The following is a 22,685-nucleotide window of genomic DNA, read 5'->3' on the forward strand; positions in this document are numbered from 1 at the left end:
AAAAAGTCATGTATGAAATCCTTATCTTCCTTCAAAGAAAAAGAAGACTATTCAAGATATAGAATATCTTGAGACTATTCAAGACTATTCTATATCTTGAATAGTCTTCTTTGATGAACCCATTCATCAAAGCTATTTCCTTGTGTTGTCAAATTTTGTTAACTTAGGAAAGTATGAAAGTTACTTCTATCTCACATTAAAAACATATCATTATACTTAACTAGTTTTTATTTTTAAAGTAATACATATGCATGTTTAAATAAATAAATATATAAAGCCTAGAAAAGAGATATTAGGAAAAGCAATTTTCTCTTCAACCTAGGTTTGGTCTTCTTTAGAGGAAAAAATTTTTGTTTGCTTGTTTATTTCTCTCCAAAAATTTCTTACACAAATAAGTCTTGTTAATTTTTCTCAATGAATGTATATTGGAGATCTTTTCTGGTCAGTATACCCAGAACCTTTCCATTTCACTGTGGGATGCAGAGTATTCCATATGTGGAGGAAACCGTATGTGTTCACAGGTGATAAATATTTAGACTATTACATATTATTACAATAAAATAAATTTAAAATCTTGCACATTACATTTTATACAAACTGCTGAATATAGAAAAAAAATTGAGAAGTGGTATTACTGGGTTACAGTATATGTGCATTTAAAATTTTCATATAGATTGGCAAAGTGCATTGCAAGAGATTGAACCAGATTACCTGCTCTCAATAACATATGCGAGTCTGTAACTTCACAAACCCTTTTAATTTGTATTTTCAAACTGTGTGCACCACACCATTTTGTTTGGTTTAAAATATGTGTCAATTTGATGTGCATTTAATTATGAGGAAAATAATCTGTATAGAATTTAATATACTTTTTTTCCTTCCATGGACTGCTTATTTATACCTTTTGTCAGTTTTTAAAATTACATTTTGGATATTTTTTTTAATCTATACTAAAAAAAAATAGCTTTTTTGGTCCTTTGTCTATGCATGCTGCAAGTAGTCACAGTTTATCCTCTATCTTTTATTTGTATCTATTTATTTTTTTGGAGATCATCTCCCACTTTTTTGTCCAGGCTGGTGTGCAGTGGCACTATCCCCACTCACTGCAGCCTCAACCTCCGGGCCACAGTGACCCTCCCACCTCAGCCCCCCAATGGCTGGGTCTACAGGCACACACCACCACGCCCCGCTAATTTTGTATTTTTTTGTAGAGATGGAGTTTTGCCATGTTGCCCAGACTGTTCTAAAACTTCCGGGTCTCAGCCTCCCAAAGTGCTGAGATTACAGGCATGAGCCACTGCACCTGGCCATCTTTTAATTTTTCATGACATGTTTTCTCCTATAGGAGTTTAAACTTTTTTATATAGTCAAATATACATTTTTTTCCTATATGGCTTCAAGATTCTATGTCTTGTTTCAAAAGACCAAGATTATTGGATGTTTTCAAGTCATTCAGATTTTTTTTTTAATAATCCCCTTATTTTTTGTGGTTTACTTCTCAAACTTAAAATTGTCTAGGATTTATTTTAGTATGTAGAAAATAAGATTTACTTTGGTACATGAAAGAAAAAAATCAAACTTTTTCTTTCAACACCATGTTTTTCTTAATTGGTAGGCCCAATGTCATTCATTAATCCATCCATTTCTCACTAATTTTAAATGTTAACTTTTCATATTACACATTCATATTATAGTCACACTCTTATATTCCAGACATTCTGTTCTATCTTTTAAATTAGCTGTATATTCTTTGCTTCTATCAAACTTATTTAATTAATATGGCATTACAATACATTTTGATGGTGGGCATGGCAAACTCTGCCCTTTATTACTCTTAATTTTTTGGAAAATTCTTGATCTTTTTCACGTGGTATTTTTACTTTACATATTTTAAAATCAGCTCCTCTAGTTTTAAAATTTTACTATATTTTATTGGAATTCCATTAAATATTTAGGAAGAACTGACCTTTCACAACATGAATTATTCTTTAGAAAACAGGTGTTTTTGGCCAGGCGCGGTGGCTCAAGCCTGTAATCCCAGCACTTTGGGAGGCCGAGACGGGCGGATCACGAGGTCAGGAGATCGAGACTATCCTGGCTAATACGGTGAAACCCCGTCTCTACTAAAAATACAAAAAACTAGCCGGGCGAGGTGGCGGGCGCCTGTGGTCCCAGCTACTCGGGAGGCTGAGGCAGGAGAATGGCGGGAACCCGGGAGGCGGAGCTTGCAGTGAGCTGAGGTCCGGCCACTGCACTCCAGCCCGGGCGACAGAGCGAGACTCCGTCTTAAAAAAAAAAAAAAAAAAAAAAAAGAAAGAAAACAGGTGTTTTCCATTTATTCAAGTAAAGTTTATTGGTTAAGTGAATGTTCCCATTTACAAGTGACCTAAAATTCTTCTAAGTTCTCTAATAGTAATAATAATAATAATGATAATGATAATGATAATAATAATAGCAATGCTTACCACTCAGGGTGCATTACATCTTGGCCAAACACTATGCTACAAGCTTTACACATATTATCTCATTTAACTCTTGCCCCATGCAATCAAATACATGAAGAAATTGAACATCAGAACAGTTAAGCAACTTACATATGGTCATAGAATTAGGAGGAGATTATCAAACTCAAGCCCACACAAATTTAAGTATCATGCTCTCCCTCACTATGCTAAACTGTATTTATCTCTATGTAATCACTTTCATTCATCAAGGGCAAAAGGGCACTTACAAAACTGAACAGGGGATGTAACAGAGGAGAAATTCTGTGAACTTCACTTAAGAAGAGGCGTAATCTCTACGCTCTTCATCACACCAGCAACAAACCAGAATAAAGGCCATTGCTCTGTTGACAGTGAACTTATGTGTGCTGCCTAATTCTGGCAATGAATTCCTACCCAAATTTTCTGATAACTAATAATCCCTCTAAATGTATCACAGGAGAAACTATTTTATAACAATATGTAGAGTTCCCCCCTATTTCTTTTGTTTCTTTGTAAAGTCATAATCTCACTTGAAGTTGGTAGTGATTTTTGCAGTTGATTCTGAGCGTTATAATTTATCAGAAATTTATTACTTTGCTTTAAACATTGCTTGAAATTGTTTTCTGGACTTTCATATATCATGCATTGATAGTGCGTAGACAAGCAAAACAAGAGGAAAGACTTTTTAATAAAAGGTATTTTTAGTTTACTTTGCACTCGATAAGAGAATAAAACTTACCTTGCATTTTCCTGCTGTGATCATTGAAATTTACAACAGAATTTAAGGCTGAATTGTTTTCTTTGGATACATATTTCATTATCAATCATCTAAGAAAAGTAATATTTCATATTTAATAGACATAAAGCATATATATTGAAAATACACATTTGTGTATGTAATATATATGGATACGAATATGTTCAAAAATACATACACACACACACACAGTTTTTCTCTCATCTATGCCCTTGTTTATCTCCAAGAAGATTTAAAATAACATTTGGATACAACAGACATATAAAACTCAAAGTTTTAAATATTGAATTAAAGTTATGAATTGCCATCAAAGATTATAAATGTTTCCTTAATCCAAGAATACTAAATGTTTCCTTCGGAGAGTGAAAGAAGAGGTGAACATCGGCTAAATCTTGAGAATGAGAAAAATAGAACAATCACAATGAACATAAATCAACAGACAAGGGAATTTGAAAAATAATATCTTTACATATACATTAGCATTTGTGAATTATTTTTACAATTCCTATTTCCCTTGATCCTCACAACTGCACTGTAAAGTTGACAAGGACAGTATTAATAAATTCATTTTGTATGCAGGATGTCAGAGACTCTGTGATGTTACAAGGAAAGTTCCACTGGTAGTTATTGCATGCCAGCACTGGAACTTGCAACCAGGTAACTTCACTCTGGCTAAAAATATAACTTCAAAATGGTTAAAATGAATCTGTAACATAAACCAATACCATCCTGACTATAGGAAATATGAAGACCTCAGAGTATTTTGGATTACAACCCTAGCTTTATGATGCCTAGTATATCAAATATCAAACATTATGATAATTCTATAATGACTTTGATGTCTTATAACATTATGATAAGACAGATTGGAGTTTTAAGATTTTATTCATAAAACAATTATTCCTTGGGGTTAGCACCATATTATCACAACTACTGTTGCAATTATTACTACAACTAATTCTATAGTAGTAATAATCATACTACTACTACTAATAATAGTTTATTGATTTATGGACCTTAATTTACATGCAAATCAGAGGATTTTGTAACTTTACTTTTAAGAGAAAAATGTATAAAACCCTCACAATATGCTCTTGTCAATGAAACAATATAATTGTGGAAAATAAATTAAGGTTTTATCAGATTTTCTTCAACAGTTTCTTCCAGGGTACATGAATTTAGTTGATGTTGTTAGTTTCTCTCTTAAATGTAGTATTATGATTCATGAAAAACTTCCTTGATTTTTGAAACTCAACTTCCATCTCCCCCATTACTGAGAAAGGAGATTTTTCAGATGCCCATCACCATCCATGTGGCATAATCTTTCTGTGTTCACAAAGTCTGGTACAATCTTATCAGTGGAATCAAAAGTTAGAACAGTGTGGCATTTCATGTAACTTCAAATTAAAATGAGCATTTCTTGTTTGGATTTTTCTAAGGCCATCAACAAAATGATAATGCTCACATGGGTAAAGGGATGCTGAATATGTAATTGCTTCCTAAATTTATCTAAAGGCCTGATATTGATCTACTGGGTAACATGACATTCATCTTTGAAAAACACTATAATATGGGTTATGAAAATCATCTAAGTATATTTACATAATAGATGTTAATACCTCTTTTGGAACTTACAGATCCCTTTTACATACTTACACAATGGACTGATAATACTAAAATTGTAGGTTGAAGAAACAATTTTCTTCTTTTTCCCCAAACTAAACATAAAAATGAGAAGAAACAGGAAATTAAGAGTATGCAATTTTCATTCTTAATTCATCTCCTTGCTGGCTCAGACTACAGCTACTATATTTTTTAAAAAAGACAAAAGATGTTTTTAAAGTTTTTAATACATATAAAATTAAGTAAAATCATACATATACTTTAGGGTAACATTTTCATTAATTTAAAAGTGGTTTATCTATATTTAAATACACTCATCATAATTATTATAGAATAAAGGAAAATATGCTTTAGGACAGTAAACATAGACAAGGCTTTGTTCTTTATGAGGCAATCTGAATTTTAATAGCATGTCTATTATAAAAGTATCTGAAGACTCTGAAAAGCCTTTTGTTTCATAATGATATTCATTAATGTACAATATGTTGAGCAAAAGAAACGGCTGTCACCTGAAGTAGATTCTCTGGTTTCTGAATCTTAGCAGGAAAAAATGAAACCAGCAAACTGAACATTCCAATCTTAATTCCACTAATTCCACTGTATAAGATGGTCTACATTTGTATACATACATTGTATTTCTAATTAACTCTTTCTACTGCAGAGGATTTTTCCAAGCATACTTACATATACATTTATTTTTCTTTTTAACTATGGCAAAGCATGAAAATATAAAAGAATAACTTGCCAAAATGTTTGCATGTGGCCATGGGGAATGTTGTTGCAGTTGGAGGGAAGTGGGATGGGTGGAGACTGTATGCAGTACTAGAGAATCAGTATTACTGATTTGAAATGTTTATATAGCTTCAAAAATTGATATATAAACTTGTACTTTTGAAATTTTACAAATGGCACACTTAAAACTGAAAAATATTTTATTAGTCTAATTTCGATTTTGTAGAATAGGAAACAGTGTTTCACGGGTAAGAGATATTAAGTGAGGGCAGGATTGAGTGCAGAATGAGATTTTTTTGATTCCCAGCTCAAGGCTTGTTCCTTTTAGTGTCTGATTAAGTTGAGCATTTGTTTAGTGTAAACACTAAATTGTTTGTAACCTGGTCAACTTTCTACACTGACCAAGGAAAATTTAAAAAAAAAAAAAAAAGATTTGATAATCTACTGTATAAGAATAACATTTTATCTTTATTTTAACATCAAGTTTGGCCAAGTGGATAGCCTTACAAAATAGATATGATAACCAAATTTTTGATAATTTACATTTACTTGTGTTGCTTTTTATTTGACCAGCTGCAGGTTCATTGAAATATTTATCTTGGAAATTAACATTTAACCACTATATAATGGTTTGTTTAGTTACTGATTTAGGTTACCATTTTATCAAGAAAAACTTTGTTTAGTAATTTTGTGTACCCGTAAAAATGTAAGTTTTTTCTTTAGCGTAGTAAATAATGTTTGCCAACCCTAGTCTTAAATTCATTCTCCTAGAACATACACTTAATAAGAATTGGGAATTTATCTGCCTGCTTCCATGCTGGACTCCCAGCCTCTAAATCCCTGCCTGTCAAAAGAGAGCCTTTGAAAAAAAAAAAAAAAAAAAAAAAAAAAGATTGTCAAATGAATGAATGAATCACTGCTGCTTTTGTATGAAACTTGTGAGAAAAAGTGGGTAATGATTTTGGTAGAGTTTCAGAATATTTCCAAGAACTTCTGAATTGCTTAGAGAAAGAGAAAAATGGGACTTATGATTGCTGAGGCAATGGATTCTATACTCATAGAGTGAAATTGTCTCTATGTTTGGATCCTGAGAATGTGTGAATAAAAATATGATGAGCAAGCAGTCTACGTTTGACTGATGCTTCACATGAAAAGTCTTACTGATATAGAAGTGTATTTTTTTGGTATATATTAATCCAGTTCAACATGCTGGAATGTATAAATTATTTTTTATTCAGAAAGCCATTTTCTTGTCTTAATTTTATATCATCAGAAAGCAAATTTGGAAGAGAAATGTAGACCCTCACACTCTTCTTTTTTTAACTTCTTGAATTGGATGGCTATTTTACAGATTAGGATTCAAACAAGCAGGTAACTTCACCTTTGGTTAATGTGAATAGTAAACAAAAATCCATCACCCTTTTCTTAATTTGTTAAATTTATGTAAGACAATAGTTATAATATTCATTGCTCTAGCATTTTCCTACTTTTTCTTTTAGTTTGAAGTTAATTTGGAGAACATTTAGAATGTTTATGTGCATATAAAATTGTCAGGTTCTTAAACAATGAGTTTTCACACAGCGATGAACTAGGCCACATTCTCAGCAAGATAAGATCCTCAATATCCTCAGAGATTTTTGTTTTGTTTTGTTTTGTTTTTGTTTTGTTTTTTTTGAGACGAATTATTGCTCTGTCGCCAGGATGGAGTGCAGTGGGGTGATCTCCACTTCCCGGATTCAAGCAATTCTCCTGCCTCAGCCTCCTGAGTAACTGGGGCTACAGGTGCGCACCATCACGCCTGGCTAATTTTTGTGTTTTTAGTAGAAATGGGGTTTCACCATGTTGACCAGGATGGTCTCAGTCTCTTGACCTCGTGATCCACCTGCCTCGGCCTCCCAAAGTGCTAGGATTACAGGCGTGAGCCATCACACCTGGCTGAGAAGTTTTTAAAGCTAGTGTGCACTTTAAACTTTCATTAAAGGGCTATGTTTGTAATGCTTAAAGCACTGAAATATTAGCAGCAATTAAGGAGTAGGGAATTCAAATCATCTGGAAAAATTAGTGCATTGCATTAGGAAATGTGGTATTATAGATATAGCTAAAAGCTCTATTATTATTTTCCCAACTTAACTTACAAAGCAATCGAGGCACAGAAATATGTAAGTAACTTGAAATATTCATGCAGCTAGTGTGGTGGATGCAGACATTTAAACCTAGAGACAACTTAAGCCAGAGATTCCAGCTTTACCACTGTGCTATTTTACAAATTGCAGCATCAACATATTCAAGAAACACATAAGGCAATATATGTGACTCTAAATACTATTATTGCATTTTATTGGACAGAGTCCTGATTTCATCTACCTCAGGTGCTAAATTCAAGACTCCAGAGCTGCCTTAATTGACAAATGTACTATCGTTCAAGAAAAAGGGGACAGAGTCTTCTCAGATCATCTGAATTTGGGGATAATGTATAAAATAGAAATAATAACTTACAACAAGTAGTTCTAAGGACTACCATAAAATTATCATATTTGACTAGTATTTGATTTGGGTTATATAGATGTAGATGGTGATATAAATATAAAGATAACTAATTTGGTGGAGTTTTCAAGTATTTCCAAGTTTAAAAGCAGGTAAAAGTAGAGAGTAATCATTATGAAGTTAGTAGTTTCTATGCTCACAGTGTGAAATTGTTTTGTAATTCTTAGAGTGGGTTGACATCTATCATTTTAACAGGGATGCTAGAAGAAATGAGTATGTACAGGTAGGCTGAAGTCAAGTTGTAAGGCTATTAAAACCTGGGCTAAGGCTTCAAACAACATATTTTCATCTTTGATGACTCCTTCCTTCATCCAATCATTAGGTGTGCTTTAATGTCTTTGTCACAAACAACAACAAAATATTCCTTTCTTCTCATACTCACATTTTTAGTGCAGTCACAGATATTGTGTATCCTCTTTTCAGTCTCCCATCTTTATGTACCTAGTTATTATCTATCACTATTTTCTTAACCACAGTCCAGCTACAACTTTTTACCTAAAAAGCTTTTACTAGATTTCCAATCTTAATTTGCTGGCGAAATTAAATATAAGAAATACCCTAACTCACATTTTAACATCCTCACAACTTAACTTCAGCTTACCTGTACAACCTCATTTCTTCCAGAATCCATGTAAATACTGTAGCTGTCAACCCACTTTAGGAATTACAAACATATAGACAATTTCATGTTGTGAACATAGAAGCTCCTAACTTTATCATGATTATTCCTCACTTTTTCTCAATGTCTAAGTAATCCTAAAGTTCTTAGAAATACTTCAAAACTCTACCAAATAAATAATTATATCTAGAGCTACATATATATATGTATATGTACTAGTCAAATATGACAATTTCATGGTGGTCTGTAAAACTATTTGTAGCAATATTACAAGTGGATTGTTACTTCTAATTTATACATTTTCCCCAAATACAGATGATCTGGTAAAACTTTGTCTCATTTTTCTTGAATGAGAATATATTTATTTCTCTATTAGGCATCTTTGAAAAGTCTTGAATCTTGCACCTGAAGTAAAATCCAAAATTGAGAGGATTCTTGGCATTCATAAAATATGTGGAACAGGAGGAGGTTGTTAAGGGGGAATAAAGGATGAATTCAGCCATTTGTGTTCGTTCATTTAAGGCTGCGGTGAGATAGTGAGGTGATAATATTCCCTCCATGAGCAAGGACAAACCCTGTTCTGAAGTTCTGCAGGAAGCCATTGATTGGAGAGGTACATTTGGATGGCATGCATGGAGGGAGGGCACAGCTGAAGTCTCAGTAGCAAATGAAATTGCTAAAAAGGAAGACTGGAGAACAAAACATATAGAGGTAGAAACTTTGAGAAAACCGTAGAAGTAGAGGAGTCATGGCAAAGAAAATGGATCAGCATGAGAAACACTGGAGTTATAAGAAATAGCACAGGAGAGTCAAAGGATGAAATATGATGAAAAGGAGTGGTTAGTTCCTTAGAGAGGCAATGGAAAAATGCTAGTTATTTTGACAGTCATGGGTGACAGTTCAGAACCTCATTTTTATAGAATAGTAGGGACAGTATTTAAAAAGATTAAGGAATATATGCTTAATGGAGGGGGCAGGGGGAAGCAGCCTGTGTTAGTCCATTTTCACACTGCTGAAAAATACATACCCAAGACTGGGGGATTTACAAAGGAAAGTGATTTAATTGGAGTCACAGTTCCACGTGGCTGGGGAGGCCTCACAATCATGGCAGAAAGCAAGGAGGAGCAAGTCACATCTTACATGAATGGCAGCAGGCAAAAAGAAGAGCTAGTGCAGGGGAACTCCCATTTTTAAAACTATCAGATTTCATAAGACTCATTCACTATCACAAGAACAGTGCAGAAAAGACCAGTTCACATAATTCAATCACCTCCCACCAGGTTCCTTCCATGACATGAGGGAATTGTGGGAGTTACAATTCAATGAGATTTTGGTGGGGACACAGACACATTCATAACATTCCACCCCTGACCCCTCCCTAATCTCACATCCTCCCATTTCAAAACCTTCCCAACAGTCCCTCAATGTCTTAACTCATTTCACCATTAACTCAGAAGTCCACAGTCCAGAGTCTCATCCCAGACAAGGCAAGTCCCTTCTGCCTATGAGCCTGTAAAATCAAAACCAAGTTAGTTACTTCCTAGATACAATGGGGGTACAGGTATTCAATAAATACAGCCATTCCAAATTGGAGAAATTGGCCAAAACAAAGGAGCTACAGGCCCCATGCAAGTCTGAAATCCAGCAGGGCAGTCAAATCTTAAAGCTCCAAAACTGATCTCGTTTGACTGCAGGTCTCACATCCAGGTCATGCTGATGCAAGAGATGGGTTCCCATGGTCTTGGGCAGCTCCGCCCCTGTGGCTTTACAGGGTACAGCCTCCCTCCCAGCTGCTTTCACAGGCTGACATTGAGTGTCTGTGGCTTTTCCAGGTGCATGGTGCAAGCCGTCAGTGGATCTACTATTGTGGAGTCTGGAGGATGGTGGCCTTCTCACAGCTCTACTAGGCAGTACCCTAGTATGGACTCTGTGTGGGGGTTCCAACCCCACATTTCCCTTCCACAGTGCTCTAGCAGAGATTCCCCATGAGAGCCCTGCCCCTGCAGCAAACTTTTGCCTGGGCACTCAGGCATTTCCATACATCTTCTGAAATCTAGGTGGAGGTTCCCAAACCCCAAATCTTGACTTCTGTGAACTCACAGGCTCAACACCATGTTGAAGCTGCCAAGGCTTGAGGCTTACACTCTCTGAAGCCATAGCCCAAGCTCTACTCTACATTGGCCCTTTTCAGACACAGCTGGGTGGTTGGCACACGGAGCACCAAGTCCTTAGGCTGCACACAGCACAGGGACCTTGGGCCCGGTGCACGAAGGACTTTTTCCTCCTAGGCCTCTGGGCCTGTGATGGGAGGGGCTGCCATGAAGACCTTCTGAAGACATTTTTCCCATTGTCTTGGGGATTAGCATTCAGCTCCTCATTACTTATGCAAATTTCTGCAGAGGGCTTGAATTTCTCCTCAGAAAATGAGATTTTCTTTTCTGTTGCATTGTCAGTCTGCAAATTTTCCAAACTTTTATGCTCTGCTTCCCTTAAAAAACGGAATGCCTTAACAGCACCTAAGTCTCCTCTCGAATGCTTTGCTGCTTAGAAATTTCATCTGCCAGATACCCTAAATAATCTCTCTCAAGCTCAAAGTTCCACAAATCTCTAGGGTGGGGCAAAATGCTGCCAGCCTCTTCACTAAAACATAACAAGAGTCACGTTTGCTCCAGTTCCCAACAAGTTCCTCATTTCCATCTGAGACCATCTCAGCCTGGACTTTATTGTCCATATCACTATCAGCATTTTGGGCAAAGCCATTTAATAAATCTCTAGGAAGTTCCAAGCTTTTGCACATTTTCCTATCTTCTTCTGAGCTCTCCAAACTGTTCCAACCTCTGCCTGTTACCCAATTCTAAAGTCACTTCCACATTTTTGGGTATCTTTTCAGCAACACCCCACTCTACAAGTACCAATTTACTGTATTAGTCCATTTTCATGCTGCTGATAAAGACATACCCGAAACTGGATAATTGACAAAAGAAAGAGGTTTAATAGGACTCATAGTTCCCCATGACTGGGGAGGCCTCACAATCATGGCAGAAGGCAAGAAGAAACAAGTCACATCTTACTGGATGACAGCAGGCAAGAACAATAAGCTTGTGCAAGAAAACTCACATTTTTAAAACCATGAGATCTCATGAGCCTCATTCACTGTCACGAGAACAGCACAGGAAAAACCTGCCCCCATAATTCAATCACCTCCCACTGGGTTCCTCCCACAACACAGGGCGATTGTGGGAGTTACAGTTCCAGATGAGATTTGGGTGGAGACACAGCCAAACTGTATCACAGCCCTTGTTGATTGTTCTTTCAAGAAGTTGGCTAGTAGAGTAAGACAGAGGGGGTGTTTTGAGGAGAAACAGAGTTGAGAAAAAGTGCCTTACTTATTTTGTTTTTATTTATTGGTAAAATGTGTGGGTTTGTTTCTACAGTCAGGTCTATCTGTAGGATTGATCTTGCACGTTTTTATGAAAATTTTTGAAATAAAAACAAAAACAGTTGAGAATGAAAGTTTGATAAGGGAATGTATAATTAATAGAACAAGTTTCTGAAACACAAGGAAGAAGGTGAGGTACCTAAGCATGGAATCAGAAGACCATTTCCTCAGACTTCACAGCAGAGACAGAAAAAAAAATTCAGCTGGTTTCATCTCCTCTGCATTGAGAGTTCTTGATTTAGGGTGTGAATATTGTAAGAAAGGAAGGGACAATGGGGACAATGAATAATGTTTGTGACTGTTTCATTGTAGACATTTCTTGAACAAAGTAAGCATAGTTCTAGAGTTTTGTTGCTTGATCGTTCATTGACTTTCTCATTCATTTGACAGATTGTATTGAGCCTGTAGTATGGATTACACACTGTACTAGAGAGAAAACACGTTGTCACTATATTTAAGGAGTTCATAGTCTTCTATTTTTAAATAACCAGCCATTATAATAGAAAGAAAATTCTGACATGCGAATGAAGACATTATGTCATGATCTGTGGAAGTTCTTTGTACTCATAAAATGCCATGCATTTAAGACAGTATCTCTAAGGAGGAAACTGGTTTGATGGGTTTGGAGGAATACCACTGGATTAGGTGATAAGTTTTATCAATGACCTTAAAAGATAGTGGTTTTCATAAAACAGCATCTCACTTTTCATCTTGTTATTTCCATATTCCCACCATTCCTGCTGATATTGTTGAATAAATTCTAATACTTAGCAGGCTCATAAAACTAATTATAGTGGAACAAATATATATTTGAGGTAGTCCCATAATGTGTAAGATGAGTCTAACTCAGTAGTTGAATCCTGGAGTTTTATTACACAATTAATACATAATAGGGCCTGTCTTATTGGACCATCAATATATGGCTTGTATGTACTGGGAGACAATAAGCCAAATGCCATCTACTTTCTATTATAGAGCATCTGAGTGAATGATCCTCTGTTGAAGCAAAAAGAAAGCCACAACATAAACAAACAGAAAAACACACTCAGAAGTATCTTAATGCAATGATAAATTTCTATTGTGGAGAAATAATTCAATATTTTCAGATATTTCTCTAGGACTCAATAATTTTCACTTAAGATAGATGGATATACAGATAGGTAGGTAGATGGGTGGATAGATAGATAGATAGGTAGATAGATAGATAGATAGATAGATAGATAGATAGATAGATAGATGAATTATTCCAGGAGTAACTCAGTAGGAAATATAAGATGTTAAAGCTGGTAGATTCTTAAACAGAAATCTGTCTAGTTTCTTCATTTTATAGGTGAAAAACTGAGGCAAGGTATTGGTAGAAGAAATGAGCTGGATTCAATTTATCTTGACCCTTAGATTTTTTTTCAATAATACTTAGTTCTTAGTTTTTTTAAAGTGTTTTTTTAATTACAATTGTTTTGATATCATAGTATTCAGTACCTTGTCATATAACCACCTGTTTACTTATTTATGTATTACTCATCTCTGGGATGGTAATTTCCGTTCTTTCTTTTTGTTTTTAAAGATGGGGTCTTGCTATGTTGCCCAGGCTAGTCAGCTCCCGGGCTCAAGCAATCCTCCTGCCTCAGCCTCCCGAGCAGCTGAGATTGTAGGCATGCACCACCACTCCTGGCTAGGATGGTAAATAGGAGCTACACTTTGCTTCTTTGTGTCCCCAGTACAAGTATTTGTGTCCCCAGTACAAGCATAGTTCCTAAAACATGGTAGATTAATTTTAAATATTAATATAAATGAATGAATGAACCCTCTTTTCTAAATTCTCCAGTTAAAATTCCATCCAGTGTTACTAAATGAAGACTTATTGGAGAGAAAAGGCTTTTCTACTCTTTTAGGTTTTCAGGCCTACAAGGTCTCAGTAGATAATGGATGACCCAGGGCTCAGTGCTTTTGTATAAAGTAAGCTATCCCTAGTATTTCTGGGACGTTTCTGAGGGACATATTCCCATGTGGGGTACAATGGAAGTTAACAGAAGACATTCAGATTACTCAGAGTGGCAGAGGTGAGGGAACATGTGTGGAGTATGGGATGGACCTAAGCCTAGATTTAAATCCCACCAAAATAAGCTGCATGTTTCTTAATTATGCTACATCTAGGACTCTGACCTGGAGAAATGGGGAATGTGATTTCACGATGTGCCATCTGCTCCCTCTCCCACCCCCATTTCCACAAATGTCTTGAAATGAATTGCAGGTCATCCTTTTAGGAAGAGATTGATAATGACATTTTACTCTACTGAGGAGAAAATCGAGGTATGGAAAGATTAAATCATTTGCTCAAGAGCACAATGAATTATGCATGCATGCTTACAGTATTCACACCAACGTGTCTCCTTCTCTGCCTTCCCTGTGTATGGCTGAATTCACACCAAAGTATTACATAGAGACGTGTTACTAAATTAAATGGAAGTGTTTCATTTAATTGCCATGTAAATAGTGGACAAGCATTATCTTTATATGTAAATAAATCAAGGAATCACAGTAGTAAATCGCTCCTTGGTGTATCAATAGTTAAAACATTTTTAAAGCCTTCTTTTAGTGAATACTTTTTTTTACTGTGTTGCAAATGCACAAGAAAATAAAATGTTAAATTGCCCATGATGCTTAATAATAGTCCAAGGTGGTTGTCTTAAAAAGTATATGAAAGATGCTTCTCCTAAATGTATTCCTTTATCTGATTAAACAATTAAAGAACCAGTTTGAAATGATGAACTTTCCAGACAGTTAAATATATTCTTGCCTTTGAAAAATACTGCAATGAGAAGCTTGTTTAAAAGATATTTTGGGATTGTATTCTAAGATGACAACTGATGAATAGCTTTGTTTTGCTATTTTTTTTTTGTCAGAAAGATTGTTTATACATCACTTAGATCTCTCAATGCCTTTTTCTCACATCTTAAAGATGGTATTTTTTTTATATTATTTACCAAATGCAAATTAGACACAAAGGGAAACCAGACATTTTGATCAAGTGCTCAATTCTTCAAATAAATGTTTCCAACAATGATGGCTACCAGCTATATTAAAAATGTAGCTTTAAAGACTGGCTTATTACAATGAGAAGTTTTTAAAAAGCTGTATTCTTATATTATTTTACGCACTTTTAAAAGTTGCTTTCATTATCAGAAGATAAAAATATATTTTAAAACGTATTATATTATTATTTTGGAAGGCTGAGGCAGGCAGATCACCTGAGGTCAGGAGTTCAAGACCAGCCTGGACAACATGGCAAAACCCTGTCTCCACTAAAAATACAAAAATTAGCTGGGCGTGGTGGCATGCACCTGTAGTCCCACTTACTTGGGAAGCTGACGAGGGAGAATCACTTGAACCTGGGAGGCAAAGGTTGCGGTGAACCCAGATCACATCACTGCACTCCAGCCTGGGCTACAGAGTGAAACTCCATTTCAAAAAATAAATAAATTGATTAAATTAAATTAAAATAAAGTTACTATATTTTGAAATTCGTCTACTTTCACCTTTTCCTCACAGTCCAATGAATGGAGATCAGTAACAAGCAAATATATTCATTTTTCCTCTTCTGAGCATTTACACTTGCCACCTATTTTGTTAATAACAGGGCATGATTTCTGCAGCTGTATTACCTGGGTTCAGATTATAGAGTCTCCAGTTACTAGCTGTGAGACTTGGAGCATGTTACTTAACCCCTGCTTCCTTTTCCTGAAAAATAGTGATAATTACAGTATCTAATGTAGTATGACAATTTAGTTAACTAACAAGGGTAAAGACCCTAGAGGAATACTTGGCACACAGTAAGCATGAACTCAATAGTAGCCATTAATAACCCAAATCCTCATTCCACATCTATGTGGTAGGTGTTATAATCTCTGATAGACAGTGAACCTTACAGCAGTCAAATCACTTTCCCAACATTGCACCTTAAAGAGAGCAGAGATATGATTCAGTCCCAATTCAGATAAACAGACTCCCCTTTCCACTCATTTCAAACTGGTTTTCAAATTAATGTTAACATTGAGACACCTTCAAGTCATTTCTTTCATAAGGAGTAATAATATGCAGCAATATTGTTTTTTCTTTCTACTGCATATATCATCTTTCTGAATGCTAAAATATTTTACTTCCCCATTGCTTTTTTCGTTGAAAAATAACAACAATGTAATGCCATTTTCCCCTGAACTACTAAGAAAGGGAACATTTGAAGTAAGTAATAGGCCTTTTGGAATATTGGCCTGCATTTACTGAAGTATGAACAATCACCTTCCAATTTGGAATGCTTGTTGATTTTCTTAGCTAATTTTTCTTCTATTTTTGGTGAATATTTTACTCAATCTTCATGTGAATTGATTTACCTCCTATTGAGCTTTGAGATGTGAACTGTTTTATTTTCTAACTATTACAGAATTAAATAGGATATACCAATGTTAAAAATGAACTATAATTACCTGCAATAGATTTCTTTTTAAACAAAACTCATAAGGAATTACAAAGCAATTTTCTAGACATAAGGTATGTGGAGGGTGAAGGGTTGCATATGAGCTGAGAAACCAACTGGAGACCACATAACCTTCTAAAATGCACCAGATATGTAGGATATAGCTAACGATTTTATGTACAGCTCATTGTCAATTTTCCTTGGACTATAGATAATTTTTTGATATATTGTATAAGCTTTGCGATAACTACCATATAATGAAAAAAGAAAAAATTTCTTTTGCTTGGGGGTAGTGCTATATCTTTTCTTTTAAATTAATGAAGGCATTGTTTTATTTGGATTACTCTCTGTATTACTCCATATGTGGTAGTAGATAGATTTGCACCTAATTTTAATTCATATTGGTTAGTTACCTTTCTGTCTCTACCGAACTTTATATACATCCTGGGACAAAATGTTTGACAAATTTAATCCCATATTGACTCATTGAGAAACCAGGCCTCCATGTGTATCTGTCAGTCATCTAAAAATCATAGGACCAGTTAGGCAAAACAAGAGACTGCAGAGTAACAGTGTGTCCTACATCTGAATATAAACATTAGTAGAGGTCGCATGTTACTAGAAACTTGTTTGAAAATTTATTATATTTTACTAATACAAAATCAGTGGTGTGCAAAATGTTAAGTAGTTTTTAGGGTTAATCATTCAGCATCATTTAGGTATGAGTATCATTCTATCTTAAAGCACTGCTTATGCCAGTGCTAATTACTTATCCCTGGTCAAGGACTACTGGGTAGTGGTGGGAACACAGTGTGTTGTGATAAACAGGGAACTCTGTTGTGGCTTTAGACTCTCATATAAATTTATGTAACTCATTTAAACTATCTGAGGCTCTTCATAAATAAAATTATGACAGAGCAGATGACTTCATGTTCCTCCTGTGATGCAATTCTCTGATACTGTGACTATGAAAAATCTAACCATTTAATAGATGTGTTCTTTCATAAGTGTGATTCATAGTTCATTGATATCACTGTTTGTGAGTTCAAATGTAATATAGTAATACACTGTAATAAAATATATTTATCTGAGGTAATGTTTTCTCTGCATTAATGTATTTTCTTTAATTATATTTATTACTTATATACACATGATTTCATATGAAAGTAATATTTGCTGTAGAAAATTCAAATAATACAGGAAAATATATAGAGAAGAGTGTGAAACATCCTCAAGAAGTCTCACCATTCATAGGCAGCAATCAGAAATAGTTTGGTGGACACCTTTCCAAGTACCAATTCTTTCATTAATACCTACTAAGTGACATAAAATTTTACATAAACTTCCATTTATTCATATATATCTTAGTATGTATGTGTGTATATATATGTGTGATTATGTGTATATAGAGATGTTGGATTTAACAGAATAGGACATCTCTTTATGGTAATGACTATACGTATTAATGTTGACATTCAATAACATACAATAACTACCCATAGTGATTCTGATAGGTCCCTGGGGCACAAGTTCTCTCTCTTCTTAAAAATCACTATGTTGCGATTTCTGGGTTATGCTTAACTCTTCCTAATCATACAATTAGAAGCGTGTTTACATTTAGCTTCTTCTGGCACTTCCCTTGTGGTTTTCTTTTGGGGAGGGTAGCATTTTATTTTTACTCTATCTGCAATTTAGTGTAAAGAATGAGTTATTTTTTCCTACTGTATCCTTCAATGTTGTTTTGCCTTTTTTTTTTTTTTTGAGACACTTTCTCACTCTGTCACCCAGGTTAGAGTGCAGTGGCACAATCATGACTTACTGCAGCCTTAACCTCCCAGGGCTCAGGTATCCTCCCACAGCCTCAACCTCCTGAGTAGCTGGGACCACAGACACGCTATCATATCTGGCTTTTTTTTTTTTTTTTTTTACTTTTTGTAGAAATGAAGTCTTGCCGTGTTGCCCAGGCTGGTCTCAAACCCCTGAGCTCAAGCAATCCTCCTGCCTCAGCCTCCCAAAGTGCTGGAATGACAGAAATGAGCCACACACCTGACTTACATATCTTTCAAACTTTTATGTTTCTTATACTATCATGTTTTATTTAGTTTCATAATACGGTTTGATATCCAATTGATCAAGACCACTCTCCACATACCCATTACTTTTATTATTCTTTTTCCTCGCAATTTGCACAAGTTTATTTTTCTGACAAATTTTAGAACATTTCATCAAGTCTAACCTCCTAAGAATCATGACAGGATTCTTTTGTAATGAAAGTATAAATTAAATTAATGAAGATAAACAATTATTTCAATAATAAGTCATTCATCTACATGAATAAAGTCTCTTTTATTGTTTAAGTCTTTGATGTATATTTCAATAGACATACATAACAAGGTCGTATTGCTTTATGATTATGTGTATTCCTTGATTTTGATACTTTTTAAGGGAACATTTGACACAATTTTAACTTATATTTTACAAATGTTTACTTTTCTGAAGTCATTCATAGCCAAACAGTTTAAAGAGTGATCTTATACTTTCAAAACCTTAAATTTTCCAGGTAAACAACTAAGACATTTGAAACTATTAATAATGTTATCCCCTTCTTTCTATATTTATGTTAGCTTATGAGGACCAGACCCAGGTTTCTTTTGCTAATATTATCCATTTCACCTTCTTGTGCCGGATACCTAGAAGATGCTTAATAAGTATCTGGGGATATATTAAAATTTTGATCTCGTAGTACTGGCTTAGGATTTACACCAGAGAGGGAGCACCCTTCTATTGCATCTGCTTTCATAGGTTTGAAGAATTTTTCTGTTTGAGTCGAAGTCATAACGTATTCATGTTAAAATGTTAAGAAACTATACATTCATTTCTTATATTCTAAGAGTCTTCTTATAAAGCATTTAAAATGTTGTCAAATACAGTCTTTATGTCACTTTTTTTTTTTCTTTTTCATTATTAGTACGGCAAATCAGAGTGTTTCCTGTTTATGTGGGACTTAAAACACATAATTTGAGGAACCTCTTTGACAAAGGAATGTGTCATAAAAAATTATGCATGTAAAGTTGAGACTAAAAGTAAGTGGTTATTTAGATTGAAATGTAAAAGCTGCCATGGAATGCCCCAATAGGAGTAAAGTGTTCTGAATCTAAGGGTTCATCAGCTTCAGAATAATTCCACATCTTGTGGTGAATTAAAACATTTCTAATATATAACTAATCTTGTATTTCAGAGGCAAATCCCATTTGGTCATGGCATACTATTCATTAAATATCTAGGTTAACCCTAATTGTTAGTAATATGTTTATATTTGTTGTATCACTATTAATGTTAAATTATTTTATAACATATTTTTCACCAATTATATTTATGAAGTTTTAAAACCACCGACATGTTGGTTTTGTAAAAGCAAATAAGAAATTTCCTTTTCTTTGTATACATTTTCTATATTCCAGTGGAGCTTTAATATTCTTGCTTAAATTTGTAAAAGTCTTCTATATCCTTAAAGCAATCACTAACAATCTAGATCTACTAAGAGATGTTCATAAATACAGTGTCATTTTGCTTTGAAAGAAGTCATGCTTTTAACTCATCAGCCTGATACTGATAGAGCACAGTTAAAGATGTTTCCTGGTACTCTCAAGTGGGTTTATTGGTAGTCTTCAAATCTGCCTGTTATTGCTATTTCAATATGATTGCTTATCACAGATTTACAAGAAATGGACTCAGTCCTCCACATATTTATACACGTCTCCCTCGCTTTGCACACTACTCTGTCTTTAAGACATCAACATAATCACTTGTGACCTGCTTCATTAGTCACGTCTTTAGACTTCTCAGGTTTCAGGTGTGTCTTGTCAGCATAGTGGTGCCAGCACAGATAGGATAATGACAAATGCTACTTTTATAAGGTTGGCAGATAGCAAACTACTTGTAGCATATGGAAAACATACTTTTATTTTTCATGCACTTGTGATGTTCCCATTGCTGATGCTTACGGGGCATAATTAAAGAGAAGAATTAAGTATGAACTTATCATAAACTAGCTTCAGTGCATCTGAAAGTCAGAGACCTGATTTTTATTCAATGTTCCATTTTGTCATAACAGATTTGTTTTTCTCCCAAATTCAGTCATCTTTTCGGATGAAGAATTCATGAATTTAAAGCATTAAACTCAATATAAAAATAAGTATAACAAATACATTACAGAGTACCCAAAGTGTCTGGTAACACTAAGGAAATTGTATATTTATAATGTAGCATTATGGGTGGCTGAACTTCATAAATAGATTGAATTAAACTGGTATACTATTTCTTATGTGTGCTTACTAAGTGCATTTTTCTTACTGTATTTGACTTTGTAATATATCTTTTGGCAAACTAACACAACCATAAAAGTTTGCTTTATTTAAAAATATTGACTATGTATAAGCTTCATATTTTCTGAAGATTTTGCTCATGGTTTTAGGAATATTATGATTTAAATACCAACATAATTCAATGATGAGAGGTTCTCATGGTCAGCAGTAATAAAAACGGTATCTTTTTTGAGTTTAAATTAAAATCACATGGTAATCATTTTATAAATTATTCATTAAAATTTATATACATTTGATGGTGATCAATCTTATTTTATGCAATTTATATAGTCCCCCAAATATTTTTGCACATTATATGTTAAAATACTATACCTTTAACATATTTTGAAATGTTAATTATAACACTCTGATCAAACATTAAAAAATCTTAAAAATAGTAGCTAAACTCTTAAAATTCAAACATCAATCTCTCATTTTATCAGTTTCATGCTTATAGAATTTCATGTTAGATTTTTTTTTTAAGCAAGGTACACTTTTAATATGGCAACAACAACAAAACTGTATCCATAATTCAAATACCCATTTCCCTTTGAAGAGTATTTCAGTATAGCTTTTTAAAATAGCCACTTAGGAACTCATTTTAATTAAAGTAATCATATTTGCTACCTAAATTAGTTGTCCTGTTACTACTGTGCCATTTCAATATATTAAAATGAAAACAGTACAATGATGCCAACTATAAGTCTGATTTTTTTTAACTTTGCCCAGGAAAATCATTTCCTTTGAAGCCTATATAAAAATTATGCAGGAAAAAGGGTGGGTTATGTAACTATGAATCTATTCTCAGCTTTCTGTGGCTGTGTCTACAATAATACTCATTTACAGCATAACCAGGGGAAGAATGACTAACTTCTCTTCTTATCTACAAGATAATGAATATCCTTTTTTTTTTTTTTTTTTTAAATCAATGTTTGCATTGATTTTTTTATGGTCACAACAGCAGCCAAAGAGAAAAGTTGCATGGTAAATTTGAAATTGTTGAATGATTTTTATAAATATTGAAGTTCAAGGAGTGCATTACCGTTAAAGGTCATATTTATTGGGGAAAACATTATTGCAGATTGATATCTGAACTGAGCTCATAGAACATGTAGCATTGAAATAGAAGGAGACAAGGAGAATGACATTATTCCCACTGTGCAAGGTGATGTTTAGCAGGGTTAACTTACATCTTTCATTACATCTAGTGGGTATAAGAGTTGAACAAAAAGTGCCAGTCCTTGCCAGGCTTTTTGAAAAATCATACTGCAAGATAAAAAAATTAGAACAAAAACTAGTAAATGTTTTGTTCAAAATCACAAAGAATTAATTTTTATAGAGCAGTGTGTCTCTCCTGGTCTTTCATATTATTAACGTACAATGCCACATTTTTAACTGTTAGAAAGAAGGAGTAAAAGAAAATGTCCCATAGTCTGTCACTTTAGACACTTTAACGGTGTTTGACAAAATGTAGGTAAATTCTTCTAAGAATGTTATCATTAACAATTGACTATGGTGTTCATAAGAGTGGTGATATTAAGAATTTATATTTTAAAATTTAGTCATATCTGTATGTAATCCTAAGTTGCTGACTGAAGTTAAATCTTTTAAAAGATAATTACAATTAATGTAAAAATATTTTCTGCACTCATG

At 34.2% G+C, this 22,685-nt stretch overlaps 1 protein-coding gene and 1 long non-coding RNA gene across 18 annotated transcripts in view; both read left to right on the forward strand.

Annotated features, from left to right (window-relative positions):
• NLGN1 (neuroligin 1) overlaps nt 1-22,685 on the forward strand; it is a 907,062-nt gene that overhangs the window by 439,742 nt on the left and 444,635 nt on the right. The gene's annotated exons all lie outside the window — the stretch shown is intronic.
• LOC126948374 (uncharacterized) lies at nt 86-21,952 on the forward strand. Its single transcript, XR_007723422.1, has 2 exons — nt 86-1,999; nt 2,325-21,952. It is a non-coding gene; the product is annotated as an uncharacterized LOC126948374 (long non-coding RNA).

Source organism: Macaca thibetana, chromosome 2 (assembly GCF_024542745.1).
Source record: "Macaca thibetana thibetana isolate TM-01 chromosome 2, ASM2454274v1, whole genome shotgun sequence".
NCBI classification, from domain to species: Eukaryota; Metazoa; Chordata; class Mammalia; order Primates; family Cercopithecidae; genus Macaca; species Macaca thibetana.